Genomic DNA, 23334 nt, shown 5'->3' with positions numbered 1-23334 from the left:
CGGCTTGCTGCTGCTGCAATCCACGCGTTTTAGATCTGCATAACTCCACCTCTTTAAACACAGCACCTTCACCCCCTGCTGTTCCCACCCGCCTCAACACCGTTGGAAGGGAGGAGAACCAATTAAGGCGGGGGGTGGGGTGGAACGAGCAGCTGTCTACCCTTAGCAGGAGGGCTCCTGATTACATACCTCTCCTGCTGCTGCTGCTGCTGGCTGTCCAGCAGCAGACTGAAGGTGGCTGCTGCTGTGCACAGGTATATAAAGGCTCAGAGCCTATTATGACACGCGCAGCCAGCGTTCCATTGCCACATTCCATCTACTGCAGGCAGGGTACCTGGCTGGCTGAATGTCGCTGAGAAGCTCACAGAGACCGCCATAAGCAACAGTTTAACAGAATGCCACAGACTAATCAACCAAACTTTTTGGGTTGGGTTCTCTTTTATAGTCTGCAGGCATTAAATGAAAGAAGTCAGTGTTCCAGCAGAAGGAGACAACGTTTCAGAAAAGGCATTGTAGCAAACCAAAAAAGAAATTTTAAGCGCAGCAGAGTAACCAGCGCACATACCTGTTAGCTCAGGTGAGTTTAAAAGGCTGCTGTTGATAACAAGGGCATTTGCTAAATAGATGGTGTGTGTGCAACAATATACTGAAAGGTCAATTATATTGTGCAGCTTATCTCACCACCTGTAGTTATTTAGGTGAAAGCTCCAAAATGCTTGCCTAATATGTCTGTTTATCCAAAAGGAAGTAAAAAGGGAGAGCTAGAAAGATAGCATTGCATCACATTACATGGCAATGCAATGCACAGTTGCTGAAGTTGAACCAAAATGAGCTTGTAATCTGGCTTCTGCAACTTTGAACATGAAAAATCCAATGAGGAGAAGAAAAGCAAAGCCAAAGAGTCCATCCCCAAATCCGACAAACAAGCAAAATGAACAAAAAACATTGAATTCAATTCTTTCTGATTTTAGAAACTGCATTAAAGAAGGGGTGCACCGGTCCTGGAGATACTGCAATACCAGGTCAATGCGTGGAGTGGACAGAGCAAGCTCTTTTTCCATCTCCCTGTTCTAAAAATCCATTTAATATATGGTCCCCAGATAGGGGACGTATCAGATATTAAACTGATAAGAACAGATACTACACTTGATCTTAGCCAAAAGGCCGAGAAGCGATAACCAGAATTGGTTTCAAACTACGGAGCCACCCAAGGATCCTGAAAAGTCCATTTGTGGAGATGAGCTCCTGGACTCCCGTTAAGAAGACATGTTGTCAACCTCTAGATCCCTTACATGCCTGCACTTTTCGGCTTGCTGCTGCTGCAATCCACGCGTTTTAGATCTGCATAACTCCACCTCTTTAAACACAGCACCTTCACCCCCTGCTGTTCCCACCCGCCTCAACACCGTTGGAAGGGAGGAGAACCAATTAAGGCGGGGGGTGGGGTGGAACGAGCAGCTGTCTACCCTTAGCAGGAGGGCTCCTGATTACATACCTCTCCTGCTGCTGCTGCTGCTGGCTGTCCAGCAGCAGACTGAAGGTGGCTGCTGCTGTGCACAGGTATATAAAGGCTCAGAGCCTATTATGACACGCGCAGCCAGCGTTCCATTGCCACATTCCATCTACTGCAGGCAGGATACCTGGCTGGCTGAATGTCGCTGAGAAGCTCACAGAGACCGCCATAAGCAACAGTTTAACAGAATGCCACAGACTAATCAACCAAACTTTTTGGGTTGGGTTCTCTTTTATAGTCTGCAGGCATTAAATGAAAGAAGTCAGTGTTCCAGCAGAAGGAGACAACGTTTCAGAAAAGGCATTGTAGCAAACCAAAAAAGAAATTTTAAGCGCAGCAGAGTAACCAGCGCACATACCTGTTAGCTCAGGTGAGTTTAAAAGGCTGCTGTTGATAACAAGGGCATTTGCTAAATAGATGGTGTGTGTGCAACAATATACTGAAAGGTCAATTATATTGTGCAGCTTATCTCACCACCTGTAGGTTTTTAGGTGAAAGCTCCAAAATGCTTGCCTAATATGTCTGTTTATCCAAAAGGAAGTAAAAAGGGAGAGCTAGAAAGATAGCATTGCATCACATTACATGGCAATGCAATGCACAGTTGCTGAAGTTGAACCAAAATGAGCTTGTAATCTGGCTTCTGCAACTTTGAACATGAAAAATCCAATGAGGAGAAGAAAAGCAAAGCCAAAGAGTCCATCCCCAAATCCGACAAACAAGCAAAATGAACAAAAAACATTGAATTCAATTCTTTCTGATTTTAGAAACTGCATTAAAGAAGGGGTGCACCGGTCCTGGAGATACTGCAATACCAGGTCAATGCGTGGAGTGGACAGAGCAAGCTCTTTTTCCATCTCCCTGTTCTAAAAATCCATTTAATATATGGTCCCCAGATAGGGGACGTATCAGATATTAAACTGATAAGAACAGATACTACACTTGATCTTAGCCAAAAGGCCGAGAAGCGATAACCAGAATTGGTTTCAAACTACGGAGCCACCCAAGGATCCTGAAAAGTCCATTTGTGGAGATGAGCTCCTGGACTCCCGTTAAGAAGACTTGTTGTCAACCTCTAGATCCCTTACATGCCTGCACTTTTCGGCTTGCTGCTGCTGCAATCCACGCGTTTTAGATCTGCATAACTCCACCTCTTTAAACACAGCACCTTCACCCCCTGCTGTTCCCACCCGCCTCAACACCGTTGGAAGGGAGGAGAACCAATTAAGGCGGGGGGTGGGGTGGAACGAGCAGCTGTCTACCCTTAGCAGGAGGGCTCCTGATTACATACCTCTCCTGCTGCTGCTGCTGCTGGCTGTCCAGCAGCAGACTGAAGGTGGCTGCTGCTGTGCACAGGTATATAAAGGCTCAGAGCCTATTATGACACGCGCAGCCAGCGTTCCATTGCCACATTCCATCTACTGCAGGCAGGGTACCTGGCTGGCTGAATGTCGCTGAGAAGCTCACAGAGACCGCCATAAGCAACAGTTTAACAGAATGCCACAGACTAATCAACCAAACTTTTTGGGTTGGGTTCTCTTTTATAGTCTGCAGGCATTAAATGAAAGAAGTCAGTGTTCCAGCAGAAGGAGACAACGTTTCAGAAAAGGCATTGTAGCAAACCAAAAAAGAAATTTTAAGCGCAGCAGAGTAACCAGCGCACATACCTGTTAGCTCAGGTGAGTTTAAAAGGCTGCTGTTGATAACAAGGGCATTTGCTAAATAGATGGTGTGTGTGCAACAATATACTGAAAGGTCAATTATATTGTGCAGCTTATCTCACCACCTGTAGTTATTTAGGTGAAAGCTCCAAAATGCTTGCCTAATATGTCTGTTTATCCAAAAGGAAGTAAAAAGGGAGAGCTAGAAAGATAGCATTGCATCACATTACATGGCAATGCAATGCACAGTTGCTGAAGTTGAACCAAAATGAGCTTGTAATCTGGCTTCTGCAACTTTGAACATGAAAAATCCAATGAGGAGAAGAAAAGCAAAGCCAAAGAGTCCATCCCCAAATCCGACAAACAAGCAAAATGAACAAAAAACATTGAATTCAATTCTTTCTGATTTTAGAAACTGCATTAAAGAAGGGGTGCACCGGTCCTGGAGATACTGCAATACCAGGTCAATTCGTGGAGTGGACAGAGCAAGCTCTTTTTCCATCTCCCTGTTCTAAAAATCCATTTAATATATGGTCCCCAGATAGGGGACGTATCAGATATTAAACTGATAAGAACAGATTTTTTTTTTTGATTGAATATATCTTTTATTAGCACAAAAAATAAGTTAACAGACAGTGTACAGTGCCGCAGCCCAGTACACACAGAATTCTACATCATATTTACATAGCATGAGGATACGACGCACTAACTAGACACATCACACCCCTATGCTACACAAAACACTCAATCTGAAAGAAAAAGCATGTCAATCAATACAGTACGACGAACCGTGATAAGGGATGGGGATTGGGAAAAAGGGGATGGGGAGGGGAAAATCACAGGCCCGAAGCTTTATTGAAAGACAAGACACATAAGGGGAGAGGGGGAGGAGGGGTTTAGTCCTCGTCCTCGTCCTCCGGACCGTCCATGATGGAATAGTCTCTGAGCAGGCTGTGGATCAGCCTGCGGCAGTCCTGGATGGACATCCTCTCCCTCCTCAAGATGAGCCGTTTCCTGGCGACCCAAACGGCATCCTTGAAGCAGTTCATAAGGCGCCAAGCCTCCTGGATGGCTCCGACGGTATGAACCCCAGGGAAGAGTCCGTAAAGCACAGAATGGTGCGATAGGCTCGCCCTGGGGACAGAGTTCCTCAGGTCGTCCTCAAGTGCAGTCAATAGGCGCTGTGCAAATCCGCAGTCCCAAAAAGTGTGCAAAGATGTTTCCTCCACGAAGGGGCACCTTGGGCAGTACCGGGTCTTGCACAGGTTCCGGGCATGCATGAATGACCGGACGGGCAGTCCGCCCTGAATCGCCATCCACGACAAGTCCTTGTGCCCGTTGGTCAGCCTGTCAGACGACACATTTGTCCACACAGTCTCCAGCGTGTCCTGGTGAAGTCCTGTGATGTTCTCCACGTCATCCTTGGCTCTGATTATCTTGTGGATAGTTTTGGGCTTCCACAAGTCGGGCTTGAGTCCCTCCAGTTGATGCTCCCCCACAAATCGAACGACGTCTCCGTAGAACCATGGCGTCGTCCAGTTGTAGGGGAAGGAGCTGTCCCACTTGTCAAAGCCGAGTCGCCTCCAAAGAGAAAGCAGGAAGAAGCGAGACATGGACCTGCCCGCGGAGCCATTCTTGACTTGCAAAGTCCGGCGGACACAATCACACACAAAAGAGGATCGCAGGAGGGTGGGGATATCTGGAACGCCCTTCCCACCCTTGCGAGGCTCCTTGTACATGACGGCCCGCCTGACTCTGTCCATCTTGGATCCCCAGACAAAGTGAAACACTGTCCTGGTAATGGCCCTGCACACAGTGACGTGTGGGGGCCAGGCCTGCGCCGTGTACTGCAAGACGGGCAGGACCTCATTACGCAGGACGAGTGCCTTACCCTCACAAGTGAGGTGTCTGAGGCTCCAGAGTCCGATCCGTTGCTTCACCTTGGCCAAGCGTTCTTGCCAGGACTTGAGGGCCGCTCCTTCCTTCCCGAACCAGACTCCCAGCACCTTGAGGAAATCCGGTTGAATGTTGAAGGGGAAGGGGGCGGAGGAGGCCGGCTGCCAATCCCCAAAGAGCATGGCTTCCGACTTCCTGCAGTTGACTTTGGCCCCTGAAGCCCGGCCGAACCTCTCACACGTCTGGACGAGGGCGTCGACTGAACCACGATCAGCGCAGAAGACGGTGACGTCGTCCATGTAGAGCGAGCACTTGACCTCGTGTCGTCCCGGACCCGGTGCGGTGATCCCTCTGATCTCTCCATTCTGCCGGATAGCCTCTGCGAAGAGTTCTATAACACAAACAAAAAGAAGAGGTGATAGAGGGCAGCCTTGTCTGACCCCAGAGAGGACAGGGAAGGGGTCAGTCTTCCAGCCGTTCACCAACACCGAGCTGTGGATATCAAAATACATCAGACGGACATACGAACAAAACATGTTACCCAAACCTAACCGGTGCAGAGCTCGGCCCATGAACTCGTGGGAAACCCGGTCGAAGGCCTTCTCCTGATCCAAGGAGACCAGGGCCGCGTGTGCGCGGCGGACCTTGATGTACTCGACCGTGTCCCGCACGAGAGCGAGGCTGTCTGCGATGCGACGTCCAGGGATGCCGCAGGTCTGGTCCGGGTGGATGATCCGTCCGATGACCGTCTTAAGTCGTGTCGCCATCGTCTTGGCCAGGATCTTGTAGTCCACGTTGAGCAGAGTGATGGGACGCCAATTCCTCAGGTCGCACCTCTCTCCCTTCCGCTTGTACAGGATCGTGACCATTCCTTCCCTCAAAGATGGAGGCATTCTACCCTCCACCACCATCTCCTCGTACAGGTCCAACAGGTCCGGACAGATGAGGTCTCCCAGCGCTACATAGAGCTCCGCTGGAAGACCATCACTGCCCGGGGTCCTGCCGGTCCTAAAGGATTTAGCGGCAGAGAGCAATTCGCCCACCATCAGAGGTTTGTCCAAGGCTGCCGTGCCTGCAGGATCAAGATGGTTAGTGATACCTGACAGGAACTTATCAGCAGCGTCGGGGTCGGTAGTCTTGTGGGAGTAGAGTTCGCTGTAGAAGTCGCTGACGACCCTCATCACGTCCTCCTTCCCACGTCGCATGTTTCCGCTCTCGTCTCGCAGCTCGTTCAGGGGCGTGTGACCGGCATGAAGTTTCCTGAAAAAGAATGAGTTACATTTCTCACCCTTCTCCAGATTCTCCACTTTGGAACGGAAGATGATTCGCTTGGACTCCTCCTCAAAGTGCCTTTTCAGGCTCTTCTTGGTCTCCTCCAGCTCCTCCCTCACGTCCCAGCCGCAGTGAAGAAGGTCCTGCAGCGACCGCAGCTCGCGCTGCAGCCCTCTGAAGTCCCTCCTCTTCTCACACGCCTGTTGTCGACCCTTGGCCTGAAAGAAACAGCGAAACTCAAGTTTAACATATTCCCACCAATCAGAGACTGTTTGGAAGCTACCCTTGTAGGACTGCCACATTGCGTAGGCTGCTCTCAGCTCCTCCACGACTTCATCCTGAGCCAGCAGAGCACAATTCAGCTTCCAGGAGCCGGGGCCGGACGGAAAACCGTCGCCGAGGACACCTTGTAAGTGAATGGCTCTGTGGTCGGAGAAGAAGCAGGAGACCATCGAGTGCCTACTCTGCCTGACTGCCCGAGAGGTGAACACAAAGTCAATCCTGGAGCGGAGTGAGCCATCGGGTCGGCTCCACGAATAGTTCGTGGAGCCTCTCCCCATGGAGCCCACCACGTCCTGAAGAGAGGCCTCGGTTACCATCTCGATGAGCAGCTTGGACGTGATGTCCAACTTGGCAGATGTGCCAGAACTACGACCGTCCTCCTCGATGGGGCAGTTGAAATCCCCGGCCATCACTAAGGTCCTGGTGGTGGCAAGCTGAAGCCGCAGGGTCTGGAAAAGCTCCAAACGCTCATTCTTCAGTGGGGACGCATACACGTTGATGAACCTGACAGGTTCTCCCGCCCAGTTGCCATCTACAACAAGAGCGCTGCCGCAGATGAGCTCCTGGACGGACTCAAGCGTGAATGCGCCCCCCCTGATCAGAATTGCGACCCCCGCAGACTTGCAGTCACCCCCACCGGACCAGTAGGATGGACCGTGGGACCACTCCCTGGCCAGATGTTTGAAGGACCTAGAGGAGGGAAGGGAACATTCCTGCAACATATAAACATCACACAACTGGGAAGTAAGGAAGGCATAAATAGTCTGACGTCTGAACTTGTCCTTGATGCTCCTGACATTAATGGAAAATAAGTTAATATTAGCCATCATGTAGGGAAAAAAGAAAAAGTTAGCGCAGGCAATACACCTTAGTTACCACTCCGGTCGGGTGGTCCCTCGTCGGTGTTGACTGCTGGTGACGGGATCACCAGCAGGCCCTCTTCCTCCATCTGGTCAAGCAGCGCGGCCTCGATCTCGGCGACCACCAGTTCCTCCTCTTCTGGCTCGGCCACCAGGGTCTCAACCATGTGCTCCATCTCTTCTGGCTCAGGGAGGGTATCCTCCTTTTCGCCTACGAAATCCAGAATCTTCTTTTTGGAGGATTCAGTAGCAGGGCTGTCCTCCACCTTCCTCTTTCCCCGGGTTGGAACTGGGGAGACAAGAAGGGGAAAATCCTCCTCGGAATAGATAGCGGCGGGTGGAGGAAAGGTTAATTCCACCGCTACCATGGTCTGGGGAGGGAGAGTGGCTGCCGGGGCAGGGGAAAGGACACCTGCTGAGGAGTAGGGGAAGGAGGAAGAGGAAGTGGAATCCTCAGCAGGGGTGGCCGGGGTGGGGGGGGATTGGACGGGGGTGGCAGGGGGAGGGATCGAGAGAGGGGTGACAGAACTCTTACCCTCCTTTGACTTTTTCTTCTGCTTCGGAGCTGCTGGGACCGTCGCTGGGGCTTTGGCCACCGACTCCTTGACCGCTTTGGCCTTGGTCGTCTCGGCCTTGGCCGCTGGGGCCTTGGTCGTCGCGTCCTTGACCTTCACAGGCCTGGTCGTCGGGGCCTTGTCCTCCGTAGCTGGGGTCGTCGCAACCACCGATGCCCAGGATCTCTCACGCCTGGGGCAATCCTTGTACAGATGAGCCGCCAGCCCACACAGGTTGCAGGACGTCTTCTTCGGGCAGTCCTTCGAGCTGTGTCCCGTCACTCGACAAATCCTGCAGGCATCCTCCTTGCAGTCCTTCATCTCGTGGCCGTTCTTGCCGCATCTCCTGCAGTTCCGCGGCATGTCCGGGTAATAGATGAGGCCGTAGGAGTTGCCCAGGGAGAATGTCGGGGGCAGGTGCCGAAGTCCGTCTGAGTACGCCAGGTCCCTGTGAAGTCTAACGGTCACCGCCCACTTACCTGTCCAGAAGCCGAGTCCATTCAGGATGTGAGAGGGTTCCTTCACAACCAAACAGAAGCGTCTCAGGAAGGTACAGATGTCTTGGCCTGGGGTGTGCGGGTTGCGCATGGAGACCGTGATCCTCCTTTCATCCCTCTGGATAGGGCAGCTACCTGTAAAGGCAGAGAAAGAATTATCCGGTCCTCTTGCGCTTACCATTTCCCAGAACCTCCTGCAGGTGTTCACAGTGGCGAAGGTGACGAAGAAGATCCCCGTCAAGAAGGTCTGGATGCTGAGGGTGTCCGACCTGGAGAAGCCTCGATCCAGCAGCATCTTCTGGCAGAACACGTCCGAGGACATGTCCGGCACCCTCCCATCCACTTCCTTCAGCTTCAGGGCCACCGTCTGCCGCATCCATGGCTCCAGGGCTGGAGCTTCGTGGCGGGGCTTCTGGGGTCCCTTCTGCTGGCCAGTCGTGGAGGCAGAGTCCTTGGGGTCAGAATCGGCTCCTGGCTGGGCCCTCCTGGCTGTCCCCAGCTCCAGGCTCTTCTTTTCGGCCTTCCTCGCAGCGCTTGCCATGGCTTTCCTCCTGCAGTTACTTCTTGGAGCTGGATCTGGAACTCTTCCCGGAATGGGTGGAGCTATGCAGATTCTTCTCCCGTCGTGTTCTGGACAAATTCCCTGAAAGGTCTTTGTCTCGATGATTTTCTTCCTCGAAGATTCCACAGGACAGCCCGATTCTTCTCCGAGTCTTCGTCTTCTTCTGGATTCTTTAGAGCTTCTTCCTCCCACCGATATCCGCCTTCGTTCTCCGATGTCAGCTGGGCTACGAAGCTCTTCTCCTTCCGAGTTCGATCGCTCTCGTCAAGTGTAAATCGTAGCTCTTGTGTTCTTAAAAGAACAGATACTACACTTGATCTTAGCCAAAAGGCCGAGAAGCGATAACCAGAATTGGTTTCAAACTACGGAGCCACCCAAGGATCCTGAAAAGTCCATTTGTGGAGATGAGCTCCTGGACTCCCGTTAAGAAGACATGTTGTCAACCTCTAGATCCCTTACATGCCTGCACTTTTCGGCTTGCTGCTGCTGCAATCCACGCGTTTTAGATCTGCATAACTCCACCTCTTTAAACACAGCACCTTCACCCCCTGCTGTTCCCACCCGCCTCAACACCGTTGGAAGGGAGGAGAACCAATTAAGGCGGGGGGTGGGGTGGAACGAGCAGCTGTCTACCCTTAGCAGGAGGGCTCCTGATTACATACCTCTCCTGCTGCTGCTGCTGCTGGCTGTCCAGCAGCAGACTGAAGGTGGCTGCTGCTGTGCACAGGTATATAAAGGCTCAGAGCCTATTATGAGACGCGCAGCCAGCGTTCCATTGCCACATTCCATCTACTGCAGGCAGGATACCTGGCTGGCTGAATGTTGCTGAGAAGCTCACAGAGACCGCCATAAGCAACAGTTTAACAGAATGCCACAGACTAATCAACCAAACTTTTTGGGTTGGGTTCTCTTTTATAGTCTGCAGGCATTAAATGAAAGAAGTCAGTGTTCCAGCAGAAGGAGACAACGTTTCAGAAAAGGCATTGTAGCAAACCAAAAAAGAAATTTTAAGCGCAGCAGAGTAACCAGCGCACATACCTGTTAGCTCAGGTGAGTTTAAAAGGCTGCTGTTGATAACAAGGGCATTTGCTAAATAGATGGTGTGTGTGCAACAATATACTGAAAGGTCAATTATATTGTGCAGCTTATCTCACCACCTGTAGTTATTTAGGTGAAAGCTCCAAAATGCTTGCCTAATATGTCTGTTTATCCAAAAGGAAGTAAAAAGGGAGAGCTAGAAAGATAGCATTGCATCACATTACATGGCAATGCAATGCACAGTTGCTGAAGTTGAACCAAAATGAGCTTGTAATCTGGCTTCTGCAACTTTGAACATGAAAAATCCAATGAGGAGAAGAAAAGCAAAGCCAAAGAGTCCATCCCCAAATCCGACAAACAAGCAAAATGAACAAAAAACATTGAATTCAATTCTTTCTGATTTTAGAAACTGCATTAAAGAAGGGGTGCACCGGTCCTGGAGATACTGCAATACCAGGTCAATGCGTGGAGTGGGCAGAGCAAGCTCTTTTTCCATCTCCCTGTTCTAAAAATCCATTTAATATATGGTCCCCAGATAGGGGACGTATCAGATATTAAACTGATAAGAACAGATACTACACTTGATCTTAGCCAAAAGGCCGAGAAGCGATAACCAGAATTGGTTTCAAACTACGGAGCCACCCAAGGATCCTGAAAAGTCCATTTGTGGAGATGAGCTCCTGGACTCCCGTTAAGAAGACATGTTGTCAACCTCTAGATCCCTTACATGCCTGCACTTTTCGGCTTGCTGCTGCTGCAATCCACGCGTTTTAGATCTGCATAACTCCACCTCTTTAAACACAGCACCTTAACCCCCTGCTGTTCCCACCCGCCTCAACACCGTTGGAAGGGAGGAGAACCAATTAAGGCAGGGGGTGGGGTGGAACGAGCAGCTGTCTACCCTTAGCAGGAGGGCTCCTGATTACATACCTCTCCTGCTGCTGCTGCTGCTGGCTGTCCAGCAGCAGACTGAAGGTGGCTGCTGCTGTGCACAGGTATATAAAGGCTCAGAGCCTATTATGACACGCGCAGCCAGCGTTCCATTGCCACATTCCATCTACTGCAGGCAGGATACCTGGCTGGCTGAATGTCGCTGAGAAGCTCACAGAGACCGCCATAAGCAACAGTTTAACAGAATGCCACAGACTAATCAACCAAACTTTTTGGGTTGGGTTCTCTTTTATAGTCTGCAGGCATTAAATGAAAGAAGTCAGTGTTCCAGCAGAAGGAGACAACGTTTCAGAAAAGGCATTGTAGCAAACCAAAAAAGAAATTTTAAGCGCAGCAGAGTAACCAGCGCACATACCTGTTAGCTCAGGTGAGTTTAAAAGGCTGCTGTTGATAACAAGGGCATTTGCTAAATAGATGGTGTGTGTGCAACAATATACTGAAAGGTCAATTATATTGTGCAGCTTATCTCACCACCTGTAGTTATTTAGGTGAAAGCTCCAAAATGCTTGCCTAATATGTCTGTTTATCCAAAAGGAAGTAAAAAGGGAGAGCTAGAAAGATAGCATTGCATCACATTACATGGCAATGCAATGCACAGTTGCTGAAGTTGAACCAAAATGAGCTTGTAATCTGGCTTCTGCAACTTTGAACATGAAAAATCCAATGAGGAGAAGAAAAGCAAAGCCAAAGAGTCCATCCCCAAATCCGACAAACAAGCAAAATGAACAAAAAACATTGAATTCAATTCTTTCTGATTTTAGAAACTGCATTAAAGAAGGGGTGCACCGGTCCTGGAGATACTGCAATACCAGGTCAATGCGTGGAGTGGACAGAGCAAGCTCTTTTTCCATCTCCCTGTTCTAAAAATCCATTTAATATATGGTCCCCAGATAGGGGACGTATCAGATATTAAACTGATAAGAACAGATAGTACACTTGATCTTAGCCAAAAGGCCGAGAAGCGATAACCAGAATTGGTTTCAAACTACGGAGCCACCCAAGGATCCTGAAAAGTCCATTTGTGGAGATGAGCTCCTGGACTCCCGTTAAGAAGACATGTTGTCAACCTCTAGATCCCTTACATGCCTGCACTTTTCGGCTTGCTGCTGCTGCAATCCACGCGTTTTAGATCTGCATAACTCCACCTCTTTAAACACAGCACCTTCACCCCCTGCTGTTCCCACCCGCCTCAACACCGTTGGAAGGGAGGAGAACCAATTAAGGCGGGGGGTGGGGTGGAACGAGCAGCTGTCTACCCTTAGCAGGAGGGCTCCTGATTACATACCTCTCCTGCTGCTGCTGCTGCTGGCTGTCCAGCAGCAGACTGAAGGTGGCTGCTGCTGTGCACAGGTATATAAAGGCTCAGAGCTTATTATGACACGCGCAGCCAGCGTTCCATTGCCACATTCCATCTACTGCAGGCAGGATACCTGGCTGGCTGAATGTCGCTGAGAAGCTCACAGAGACCGCCATAAGCAACAGTTTAACAGAATGCCACAGACTAATCAACCAAACTTTTTGGGTTGGGTTCTCTTTTATAGTCTGCAGGCATTAAATGAAAGAAGTCAGTGTTCCAGCAGAAGGAGACAACGTTTCAGAAAAGGCATTGTAGCAAACCAAAAAAGAAATTTTAAGCGCAGCAGAGTAACCAGCGCACATACCTGTTAGCTCAGGTGAGTTTAAAAGGCTGCTGTTGATAACAAGGGCATTTGCTAAATAGATGGTGTGTGTGCAACAATATACTGAAAGGTCAATTATATTGTGCAGCTTATCTCACCACCTGTAGTTATTTAGGTGAAAGCTCCAAAATGCTTGCCTAATATGTCTGTTTATCCAAAAGGAAGTTAAAAGGGAGAGCTAGAAAGATAGCATTGCATCACATTACATGGCAATGCAATGCACAGTTGCTGAAGTTGAACCAAAATGAGCTTGTAATCTGGCTTCTGCAACTTTGAACATGAAAAATCCAATGAGGAGAAGAAAAGCAAAGTCAAAGAGTCCATCCCAAAATCCGACAAACAAGCAAAATGAACAAAAAACATTGAATTCAATTCTTTCTGATTTTAGAAACTGCATTAAAGAAGGGGTGCACCGGTCCTGGAGATACTGCAATACCAGGTCAATGCGTGGAGTGGACAGAGCAAGCTCTTTTTCCATCTCCCTGTTCTAAAAATCCATTTAATATATGGTCCCCAGATAGGGGACGTATCAGATATTAAACTGATAAGAACAGATACTACACTTGATCTTAGCCAAAAGGCCGAGAAGCGATAACCAGAATTGGTTTCAAACTACGGAGCCACCCAAGGATCCTGAAAAGTCCATTTGTGGAGATGAGCTCCTGGACTCCCGTTAAGAAGACATGTTGTCAACCTCTAGACCCCTTACATGCCTGCACTTTTCGGCTTGCTGCTGCTGCAATCCACGCGTTTTAGATCTGCATAACTGCACCTCTTTAAACACAGCACCTTCACCCCCTGCTGTTCCCACCCGCCTCAACACCGTTGGAAGGGAGGAGAACCAATTAAGGCGGGGGGTGGGGTGGAACGAGCAGCTGTCTACCCTTAGCAGGAGGGCTCCTGATTACATACCTCTCCTGCTGCTGCTGCTGCTGGCTGTCCAGCAGCAGACTGAAGGTGGCTGCTGCTGTGCACAGGTATATAAAGGCTCAGAGCCTATTATGACACGCGCAGCCAGCGTTCCATTGCCACATTCCATCTACTGCAGGCAGGATACCTGGCTGGCTGAATGTCGCTGAGAAGCTCACAGAGACCGCCATAAGAAACAGTTTAACAGAATGCCACAGACTAATCAACCAAACTTTTTGGGTTGGGTTCTCTTTTATAGTCTGCAGGCATTAAATGAAAGAAGTCAGTGTTCCAGCAGAAGGAGACAACGTTTCAGAAAAGGCATTGTAGCAAACCAAAAAAGAAATTTTAAGCGCAGCAGAGTAACCAGCGCACATACCTGTTAGCTCAGGTGAGTTTAAAAGGCTGCTGTTGATAACAAGGGCATTTGCTAAATAGATGGTGTGTGTGCAACAATATACTGAAAGGTCAATTATATTGTGCAGCTTATCTCACCACCTGTAGTTATTTAGGTGAAAGCTCCAAAATGCTTGCCTAATATGTCTGTTTATCCAAAAGGAAGTAAAAAGGGAGAGCTAGAAAGATAGCATTGCATCACATTACATGGCAATGCAATGCACAGTTGCTGAAGTTGAACCAAAATGAGCTTGTAATCTGGCTTCTGCAACTTTGAACATGAAAAATCCAATGAGGAGAAGAAAAGCAAAGCCAAAGAGTCCATCCCCAAATCCGACAAACAAGCAAAATGAACAAAAAACATTGAATTCAATTCTTTCTGATTTTAGAAACTGCATTAAAGAAGGGGTGCACCGGTCCTGGAGATACTGCAATACCAGGTCAATGCGTGGAGTGGACAGAGCAAGCTCTTTTTCCATCTCCCTGTTCTAAAAATCCATTTAATATATGGTCCCCAGATAGGGGACGTATCAGATATTAAACTGATAAGAACAGATTTTTTGATTGAAGCTGCATCCAAGGCACTGAAAAATGTGACCGAAGTCACACCAAACAGCGCACGAGGCGAGGATTCATGTGGACCCTTCCCGGAGGAGAGGGTCCCCAATAAACCATCCCCATCCCTCCGAGCCAGAAGGCCACAGCGAGGGTCAGGGATCTCCGATGCTCTCCCTAGCCGAAGCCGGAGAAGAGCCGTTTTCGTGCTCCCAGCTTCCATCTAGGCTGCCACCCTAGTGGAGCTGGAGCCTGTGTTGGTTTCTCAGCCCAAAGCTGACCGGACCTCCGACCGGGTTTATAAAAATTCCCCTTCCTAGCCCGGAGGTCATGAATAGGGGGGGTTGCTCAGAAAGTATGATTGGCAAAGGTGCGGCGTGCTACGAAGCCAAGTCTTTCTGGGGTTCCCAGTCCCAGTAAGCTTGGACTCCCACCAGGGAGCCTACTCCTGGGGCACATTGCTCCAAAGCCCTCACACTTACCCAGACTAGTGACTTCGATCCTGGAGGACCATGTTTTCCATCAGATAACTCTATGAGCCACCTGGCGTACTAACAAGTGCACCAAACCAGTGTGTAATATGCATCAATTTACTAGGGCAGCCCAAGGACAAAACTGTCTTTTCAAATGATACTACACTTGATCTTAGCCAAAAGGCCGAGAAGCGATAACCAGAATTGGTTTCAAACTACGGAGCCACCCAAGGATCCTGAAAAGTCCATTTGTGGAGATGAGCTCCTGGACTTCCGTTAAGAAGACATGTTGTCAACCTCTAGATCCCTTACATGCCTGCACTTTTCGGCTTGCTGCTGCTGCAATCCACGCGTTTTAGATCTGCATAACTCCACCTCTTTAAACACAGCACCTTCACCCCCTGCTGTTCCCACCCGCCTCAACACCGTTGGAAGGGAGGAGAACCAATTAAGGCGGGGGGTGGGGTGGAACGAGCAGCTGTCTACCCTTAGCAGTAGGGCTCCTGATTACATACCTCTCCTGCTGCTGCTGCTGCTGGCTGTCCAGCAGCAGACTGAAGGTGGCTGCTGCTGTGCACAGGTATATAAAGGCTCAGAGCCTATTATGACACGCGCAGCCAGCGTTCCATTGCCACATTCCATCTACTGCAGGCAGGATACCTGGCTGGCTGAATGTCGCTGAGAAGCTCACAGAGACCGCCATAAGCAACAGTTTAACAGAATGCCACAGACTAATCAACCAAACTTTTTGGGTTGGGTTCTCTTTTATAGTCTGCAGGCATTAAATGAAAGAAGTCAGTGTTCCAGCAGAAGGAGACAACGTTTCAGAAAAGGCATTGTAGCAAACCAAAAAAGAAATTTTAAGCGCAGCAGAGTAACCAGCGCACATACCTGTTAGCTCAGGTGAGTTTAAAAGGCTGCTGTTGATAACAAGGGCATTTGCTAAATAGATGGTGTGTGTGCAACAATATACTGAAAGGTCAATTATATTGTGCAGCTTATCTCACCACCTGTAGTTATTTAGGTGAAAGCTCCAAAATGCTTGCCTAATATGTCTGTTTATCCAAAAGGAAGTAAAAAGGGAGAGCTAGAAAGATAGCATTGCATCACATTACATGGCAATGCAATGCACAGTTGCTGAAGTTGAACCAAAATGAGCTTGTAATCTGGCTTCTGCAACTTTGAACATGAAAAATCCAATGAGGAGAAGAAAAGCAAAGCCAAAGAGTCCATCCCCAAATCCGACAAACAAGCAAAATGAACAAAAAACATTGAATTCAATTCTTTCTGATTTTAGAAACTGCATTAAAGAAGGGGTGCACCGGTCCTGGAGATACTGCAATACCAGGTCAATGCGTGGAGTGGACAGAGCAAGCTCTTTTTCCATCTCCCTGTTCTAAAAATCCATTTAATATATGGTCCCCAGATAGGGGACGTATCAGATATTAAACTGATAAGAACAGATACTACACTTGATCTTAGCCAAAAGGCCGAGAAGCGATAACCAGAATTGGTTTCAAACTACGGAGCCACCCAAGGATCCTGAAAAGTCCATTTGTGGAGATGAGCTCCTGGACTCCCGTTAAGAAGACATGTTGTCAACCTCTAGATCCCTTACATGCCTGCACTTTTCGGCTTGCTGCTGCTGCAATCCACGCGTTTTAGATCTGCATAACTCCACCTCTTTAAACACAGCACCTTCACCCCCTGCTGTTCCCACCTGCCTCAACACCGTTGGAAGGGAGGAGAACCAATTAAGGCGGGGGGTGGGGTGGAACGAGCAGCTGTCTACCCTTAGCAGGAGGGCTCCTGATTACATACCTCTCCTGCTGCTGCTGCTGCTGGCTGTCCAGCAGCAGACTGAAGGTGGCTGCTGCTGTGCACAGGTATATAAAGGCTCAGAGCCTATTATGACACGCGCAGCCAGCGTTCCATTGCCACATTCCATCTACTGCAGGCAGGATACCTGGCTGGCTGAATGTCGCTGAGAAGCTCACAGAGACCGCCATAAGCAACAGTTTAACAGAATGCCACAGACTAATCAACCAAACTTTTTGGGTTGGGTTCTCTTTTATAGTCTGCAGGCATTAAATGAAAGAAGTCAGTGTTCCAGCAGAAGGAGACAACGTTTCAGAAAAGGCATTGTAGCAAACCAAAAAAGAAATTTTAAGCGCAGCAGAGTAACCAGCGCACATACCTGTTAGCTCAGGTGAGTTTAAAAGGCTGCTGTTGATAACAAGGGCATTTGCTAAATAGATGGTGTGTGTGCAACAATATACTGAAAGGTCAATTATATTGTGCAGCTTATCTCACCACCTGTAGTTATTTAGGTGAAAGCTCCAAAATGCTTGCCTAATATGTCTGTTTATCCAAAAGGAAGTAAAAAGGGAGAGCTAGAAAGATAGCATTGCATCACATTACATGGCAATGCAATGCACAGTTGCTGAAGTTGAACCAAAATGAGCTTGTAATCTGGCTTCTGCAACTTTGAACATGAAAAATCCAATGAGGAGAAGAAAAGCAAAGCCAAAGAGTCCATCCCCAAATCCGACAAACAAGCAAAATGAACAAAAAACATTGAATTCAATTCTTTCTGATTTTAGAAACTGCATTAAAGAAGGGGTGCACCGGTCCTGGAGATACTGCAATACCAGGTCAATGCGTGGAGTGGACAGAGCAAGCTCTTTTTCCATCTCCCTGTTCTAAAAATCCATTTAATATATGGTCCCCAGATAGGGGACGTATCAGATATTAAACTGATAAGAACAGATACTACACTTGATCTTAGCCAAAAGGCCGAGAAGCGATAACCAGAATTGGTTTCAAACTACGGAGCCACCCAAGGATCCTGAAAAGTCCATTTGTGGAGATGAGCTCCTGGACTCCCGTTAAGAAGACATGTTGTCAACCTCTAGATCCCTTACATGCCTGCACTTTTCGGCTTGCTGCTGCTGCAATCCACGCGTTTTAGATCTGCATAACTCCACCTCTTTAAACACAGCACCTTCACCCCCTGCTGTTCCCACCCGCCTCAACACTGTTGGAAGGGAGGAGAACCAATTAAGGCGGGGGGTGGGGTGGAACGAGCAGCTGTCTACCCTTAGCAGGAGGGCTCCTGATTACATACCTCTCCTGCTGCTGCTGCTGCTGGCTGTCCAGCAGCAGACTGAAGGTGGCTGCTGCTGTGCACAGGTATATAAAGGCTCAGAGCCTATTATGACACGCGCAGCCAGCGTTCCATTGCCACATTCCATCTACTGCAGGCAGGATACCTGGCTGGCTGAATGTCGCTGAGAAGCTCACAGAGACCGCCATAAGCAACAGTTTAACAGAATGCCACAGACTAATCAACCAAACTTTTTGGGTTGGGTTCTCTTTTATAGTCTGCAGGCATTAAATGAAAGAAGTCAGTGTTCCAGCAGAAGGAGACAACGTTTCAGAAAAGGCATTGTAGCAAACCAAAAAAGAAATTTTAAGCGCAGCAGAGTAACCAGCGCACATACCTGTTAGCTCAGGTGAGTTTAAAAGGCTGCTGTTGATAACAAGGGCATTTGCTAAATAGATGGTGTGTGTGCAACAATATACTGAAAGGTCAATTATATTGTGCAGCTTATCTCACCACCTGTAGTTATTTAGGTGAAAGCTCCAAAATGCTTGCCTAATATGTCTGTTTATCCAAAAGGAAGTAAAAAGGGAGAGCTAGAAAGATAGCATTGCATCACATTACATGGCAATGCAATGCACAGTTGCTGAAGTTGAACCAAAATGAGCTTGTAATCTGGCTTCTGCAACTTTGAACATGAAAAATCCAATGAGGAGAAGAAAAGCAAAGCCAAAGAGTCCATCCCCAAATCCGACAAACAAGCAAAATGAACAAAAAACATTGAATTCAATTCTTTCTGATTTTAGAAACTGCATTAAAGAAGGGGTGCACCGGTCCTGGAGATACTGCAATACCAGGTCAATGCGTGGAGTGGACAGAGCAAGCTCTTTTTCCATCTCCCTGTTCTAAAAATCCATTTAATATATGGTCCCCAGATAGGGGACGTATCAGATATTAAACTGATAAGAACAGATACTACACTTGATCTTAGCCAAAAGGCCGAGAAGCGATAACCAGAATTGGTTTCAAACTACGGAGCCACCCAAGGATCCTGAAAAGTCCATTTGTGGAGATGAGCTCCTGGACTCCCGTTAAGAAGACATGTTGTCAACCTCTAGATCCCTTACATGCCTGCACTTTTCGGCTTGCTGCTGCTGCAATCCACGCGTTTTAGATCTGCATAACTCCACCTCTTTAAACACAGCACCTTCACCCCCTGCTGTTCCCACCCGCCTCAACACCGTTGGAAGGGAGGAGAACCAATTAAGGCGGGGGGTGGGGTGGAACGAGCAGCTGTCTACCCTTAGCAGGAGGGCTCCTGATTACATACCTCTCCTGCTGCTGCTGCTGCTGGCTGTCCAGCAGCAGACTGAAGGTGGCTGCTGCTGTGCACAGGTATATAAAGGCTCAGAGCCTATTATGACACGCGCAGCCAGCGTTCCATTGCCACATTCCATCTACTGCAGGCAGGATACCTGGCTGGCTGAATGTCGCTGAGAAGCTCACAGAGACCGCCATAAGCAACAGTTTAACAGAATGCCACAGACTAATCAACCAAACTTTTTGGGTTGGGTTCTCTTTTATAGTCTGCAGGCATTAAATGAAAGAAGTCAGTGTTCCAGCAGAAGGAGACAACGTTTCAGAAAAGGCATTGTAGCAAACCAAAAAAGAAATTTTAAGCGCAGCAGAGTAACCAGCGCACATACCTGTTAGCTCAGGTGAGTTTAAAAGGCTGCTGTTGATAACAAGGGCATTTGCTAAATAGATGGTGTGTGTGCAACAATATACTGAAAGGTCAATTATATTGTGCAGCTTATCTCACCACCTGTAGTTATTTAGGTGAAAGCTCCAAAATGCTTGCCTAATATGTCTGTTTATCCAAAAGGAAGTAAAAAGGGAGAGCTAGAAAGATAGCATTGCATCACATTACATGGCAATGCAATGCACAGTTGCTGAAGTTGAACCAAAATGAGCTTGTAATCTGGCTTCTGCAACTTTGAACATGAAAAATCCAATGAGGAGAAGAAAAGCAAAGCCAAAGAGTCCATCCCCAAATCCGACAAACAAGCAAAATGAACAAAAAACATTGAATTCAATTCTTTCTGATTTTAGAAACTGCATTAAAGAAGGGGTGCACCGGTCCTGGAGATACTGCAATACCAGGTCAATGCGTGGAGTGGACAGAGCAAGCTCTTTTTCCATCTCCCTGTTCTAAAAATCCATTTAATATATGGTCCCCAGATAGGGGACGTATCAGATATTAAACTGATAAGAACAGATACTACACTTGATCTTAGCCAAAAGGCCGAGAAGCGATAACCAGAATTGGTTTCAAACTACGGAGCCACCCAAGGATCCTGAAAAGTCCATTTGTGGAGATGAGCTCCTGGACTCCCGTTAAGAAGACATGTTGTCAACCTCTAGATCCCTTACATGCCTGCACTTTTCGGCTTGCTGCTGCTGCAATCCACCCGTTTTAGATCTGCATAACTCCACCTCTTTAAACACAGCACCTTCACCCCCTGCTGTTCCCACCCGCCTCAACACCGTTGGAAGGGAGGAGAACCAATTAAGGCGGGGGGTGGGGTGGAACGATCAGCTGTCTACCCTTAGCAGGAGGGCTCCTGATTACATACCTCTCCTGCTGCTGCTGCTGCTGGCTGTCCAGCAGCAGACTGAAGGTGGCTGCTGCTGTGCACAGGTATATAAAGGCTCAGAGCCTATTATGACACGCGCAGCCAGCGTTCCATTGCCACATTCCATCTACTGCAGGCAGGATACTTGGCTGGCTGAATGTCGCTGAGAAGCTCACAGAGACCGCCATAAGCAACAGTTTAACAGAATGCCACAGACTAATCAACCAAACTTTTTGGGTTGGGTTCTCTTTTATAGTCTGCAGGCATTAAATGAAAGAAGTCAGTGTTCCAGCAGAAGGAGACAACGTTTCAGAAAAGGCATTGTAGCAAACCAAAAAAGAAATTTTAAGCGCAGCAGAGTAACCAGCGCACATACCTGTTAGCTCAGGTGAGTTTAAAAGGCTGCTGTTGATAACAAGGGCATTTGCTAAATAGATGGTGTGTGTGCAACAATATACTGAAAGGTCAATTATATTGTGCAGCTTATCTCACCACCTGTAGTTATTTAGGTGAAAGCTCCAAAATGCTTGCCTAATATGTCTGTTTATCCAAAAGGAAGTAAAAAGGGAGAGCTAGAAAGATAGCATTGCATCACATTACATGGCAATGCAATGCACAGTTGCTGAAGTTGAACCAAAATGAGCTTGTAATCTGGCTTCTGCAACTTTGAACATGAAAAATCCAATGAGGAGAAGAAAAGCAAAGCCAAAGAGTCCATCCCCAAATCCGACAAACAAGCAAAATGAACAAAAAACATTGAATTCAATTCTTTCTGATTTTAGAAACTGCATTAAAGAAGGGGTGCACCGGTCCTGGAGATACTGCAATACCAGGTCAATGCGTGGAGTGGACAGAGCAAGCTCTTTTTCCATCTCCCTGTTCTAAAAATCCATTTAATATATGGTCCCCAGATAGGGGACGTATCAGATATTAAACTGATAAGAACAGATTTTTTTTTTAATTTGGCTATCCCCTGCAGAGGGATAAAACCGTTTATTAAAACTTTAACAAATTACAAGCATAATTTAACAAATACCAAACGTTAAAAGACAAATGAAATTTACAAAACAAAAAAATACAAAGATTTTAAATAATTAGGTTCCATTGGTCAACAAGCCATTTTTTGGAAATATGTACATTCTTCTTTTTGTCAATTAAATAATAAGTATACATTTCACATAAACATAAACTTAAAACATCATTCACTGATAAAACATCTTGTTTAAAAATAGCAATGTTGCGCGCTTTCCAGAGAGATGACTTGGCGCAGTTCACTGTCTTCCAAGCCATTGTGTACTGGTCCATTGTGGGGCATTCCATAAGTCCGTATAGCACAGTTTTATATGTAAAGTTCTTGAGGTCTGCCACCCTTTCCAGTAGGGGGAGCAGTCTTCTCCAGAAATCCTTTGCAAAATTACATGTCCATAATAGATGTTCCACCGTTTCCTCTTCTTGGCATCCGGCTCTTGGGCAGATGGCAGACCTCACAAATCCTCTTCTGTATTGGAATGCCCGGCAAGGAAGACAGCGGTGCATGCAACTCCAAGCCAGATCTCTCTGTTCATTAAAAAGATAAAAAACGTTAATCATTTTCCAGATAGACATAGATTTGTCATCATCATATCTGTCAACATTACATATTTCCTCACTTTTACGTATTTCTTTAATTAGTTTCTTACTATTTCTTAATTCCTCTATTTTCTTAGTCCCTAAATTAAAATCGGACACTATTTTCCTTAAAATCTCATAATGCGTCGACAAATTAAAAGCATGGGGCACAGATATATTAACTTCATACCATCCAAACTTTCTCATAAAAAATCCTGTATTAAAACGCATAAAAAAGGACCAATAGTGATTCTTAAAAAGGGCATTAAAACAGTAAACGAACAGATGGATTAAAAGAAACCTATTAAAATCTGGAAAATCTTTACCACCTTTTACTTTTGATTTCATCACGATTTCTCTTTTCAGCTTTTCCATTTTTGAGTTCCAAAAGAAGGTAAAACAGGTTTTGGTTATCTTTTTTAAAACATTAACAGGCGGGGGGAAAACCATGCTAAGATACAATAAAAGAGGTAAAATCACCATCTTTAAAACCAATACTTTACCCTCTATTGTAAGTCTCCTCATGTTCCACATACATATTTTCGTATTTACTTTCTGTGTAACTGTTTCCCAACTATTATAACCATCATTATTTTCAGTGAATGATATACCTAAAATGGAAATGGATTCGGAGACATTAATTGGTACATCACGTAAAATCATCCCCCCAACACTTAAAATGTTACACTTATTAAAATTGATTTTAAAACCAGAAGCTAGGCAAAAGGATTGCACTTGATGGAGAGTGGCCGTAAGTGATGGTGCATCTGTACACAAGACCGCCACGTCATCCATGTAGCCTACAACCTTGGCCTCCAAACCACCGCTTCCAGGCAGAGGGACACCGCATATCTGTTTATTTTGGCGTATTGCACATAACATTGGTTCCAGT

The 23334-nt window shown here is 47.2% G+C and overlaps 12 non-coding genes and 2 pseudogenes across 12 annotated transcripts; all 14 read right to left on the bottom strand.

Moving 5' to 3' along the window:
- Nucleotides 1–985: 985 nt before the first annotated feature.
- On the bottom strand, nt 986–1176 carry LOC141242087 (U2 spliceosomal RNA). The gene has a single exon (XR_012306735.1). It is a non-coding gene; the product is annotated as a U2 spliceosomal RNA (small nuclear RNA).
- Nucleotides 1177–2291: 1115 nt separating this feature from the next.
- Nucleotides 2292–2482, bottom strand: LOC141242086 (U2 spliceosomal RNA). The gene has a single exon (XR_012306734.1). It is a non-coding gene; the product is annotated as a U2 spliceosomal RNA (small nuclear RNA).
- Nucleotides 2483–3597: 1115 nt separating this feature from the next.
- Nucleotides 3598–3795, bottom strand: LOC141242214 (U2 spliceosomal RNA). Its single transcript, XR_012306856.1, has one exon. It is a non-coding gene; the product is annotated as a U2 spliceosomal RNA (small nuclear RNA).
- A 5552-nt stretch (nt 3796–9347) lies between these two features.
- Nucleotides 9348–9437, bottom strand: LOC141242240 (U2 spliceosomal RNA; annotated as a pseudogene).
- Nucleotides 9438–10552: 1115 nt separating this feature from the next.
- LOC141242221 (U2 spliceosomal RNA) lies at nt 10553–10743 on the bottom strand. The gene has a single exon (XR_012306863.1). It is a non-coding gene; the product is annotated as a U2 spliceosomal RNA (small nuclear RNA).
- Nucleotides 10744–11858: 1115 nt separating this feature from the next.
- Nucleotides 11859–12049, bottom strand: LOC141242184 (U2 spliceosomal RNA). Its single transcript, XR_012306829.1, has one exon. It is a non-coding gene; the product is annotated as a U2 spliceosomal RNA (small nuclear RNA).
- Nucleotides 12050–13164: 1115 nt separating this feature from the next.
- Nucleotides 13165–13355, bottom strand: LOC141242085 (U2 spliceosomal RNA). The gene has a single exon (XR_012306733.1). It is a non-coding gene; the product is annotated as a U2 spliceosomal RNA (small nuclear RNA).
- A 1115-nt stretch (nt 13356–14470) lies between these two features.
- LOC141242193 (U2 spliceosomal RNA) lies at nt 14471–14652 on the bottom strand. Its single transcript, XR_012306838.1, has one exon. It is a non-coding gene; the product is annotated as a U2 spliceosomal RNA (small nuclear RNA).
- Nucleotides 14653–15175: 523 nt separating this feature from the next.
- LOC141242261 (U2 spliceosomal RNA) lies at nt 15176–15291 on the bottom strand (annotated as a pseudogene).
- A 1115-nt stretch (nt 15292–16406) lies between these two features.
- On the bottom strand, nt 16407–16597 carry LOC141242084 (U2 spliceosomal RNA). The gene has a single exon (XR_012306732.1). It is a non-coding gene; the product is annotated as a U2 spliceosomal RNA (small nuclear RNA).
- A 1115-nt stretch (nt 16598–17712) lies between these two features.
- LOC141242083 (U2 spliceosomal RNA) lies at nt 17713–17903 on the bottom strand. The gene has a single exon (XR_012306731.1). It is a non-coding gene; the product is annotated as a U2 spliceosomal RNA (small nuclear RNA).
- A 1115-nt stretch (nt 17904–19018) lies between these two features.
- LOC141242082 (U2 spliceosomal RNA) lies at nt 19019–19209 on the bottom strand. The gene has a single exon (XR_012306730.1). It is a non-coding gene; the product is annotated as a U2 spliceosomal RNA (small nuclear RNA).
- A 1115-nt stretch (nt 19210–20324) lies between these two features.
- LOC141242081 (U2 spliceosomal RNA) lies at nt 20325–20515 on the bottom strand. The gene has a single exon (XR_012306729.1). It is a non-coding gene; the product is annotated as a U2 spliceosomal RNA (small nuclear RNA).
- Nucleotides 20516–21630: 1115 nt separating this feature from the next.
- LOC141242207 (U2 spliceosomal RNA) lies at nt 21631–21819 on the bottom strand. Its single transcript, XR_012306851.1, has one exon. It is a non-coding gene; the product is annotated as a U2 spliceosomal RNA (small nuclear RNA).
- Nucleotides 21820–23334: the final 1515 nt, after the last annotated feature.

This window comes from Phyllobates terribilis, unplaced genomic scaffold (genome assembly GCF_046119375.1).
Source record: "Phyllobates terribilis strain yellow unplaced genomic scaffold, ASM4611937v1 Scaffold_1031__1_contigs__length_461108, whole genome shotgun sequence".
In the NCBI taxonomy this organism is placed as follows: Eukaryota; Metazoa; Chordata; class Amphibia; order Anura; family Dendrobatidae; genus Phyllobates; species Phyllobates terribilis.
This window is presented reverse-complemented; position numbering and strand designations above follow the sequence as displayed.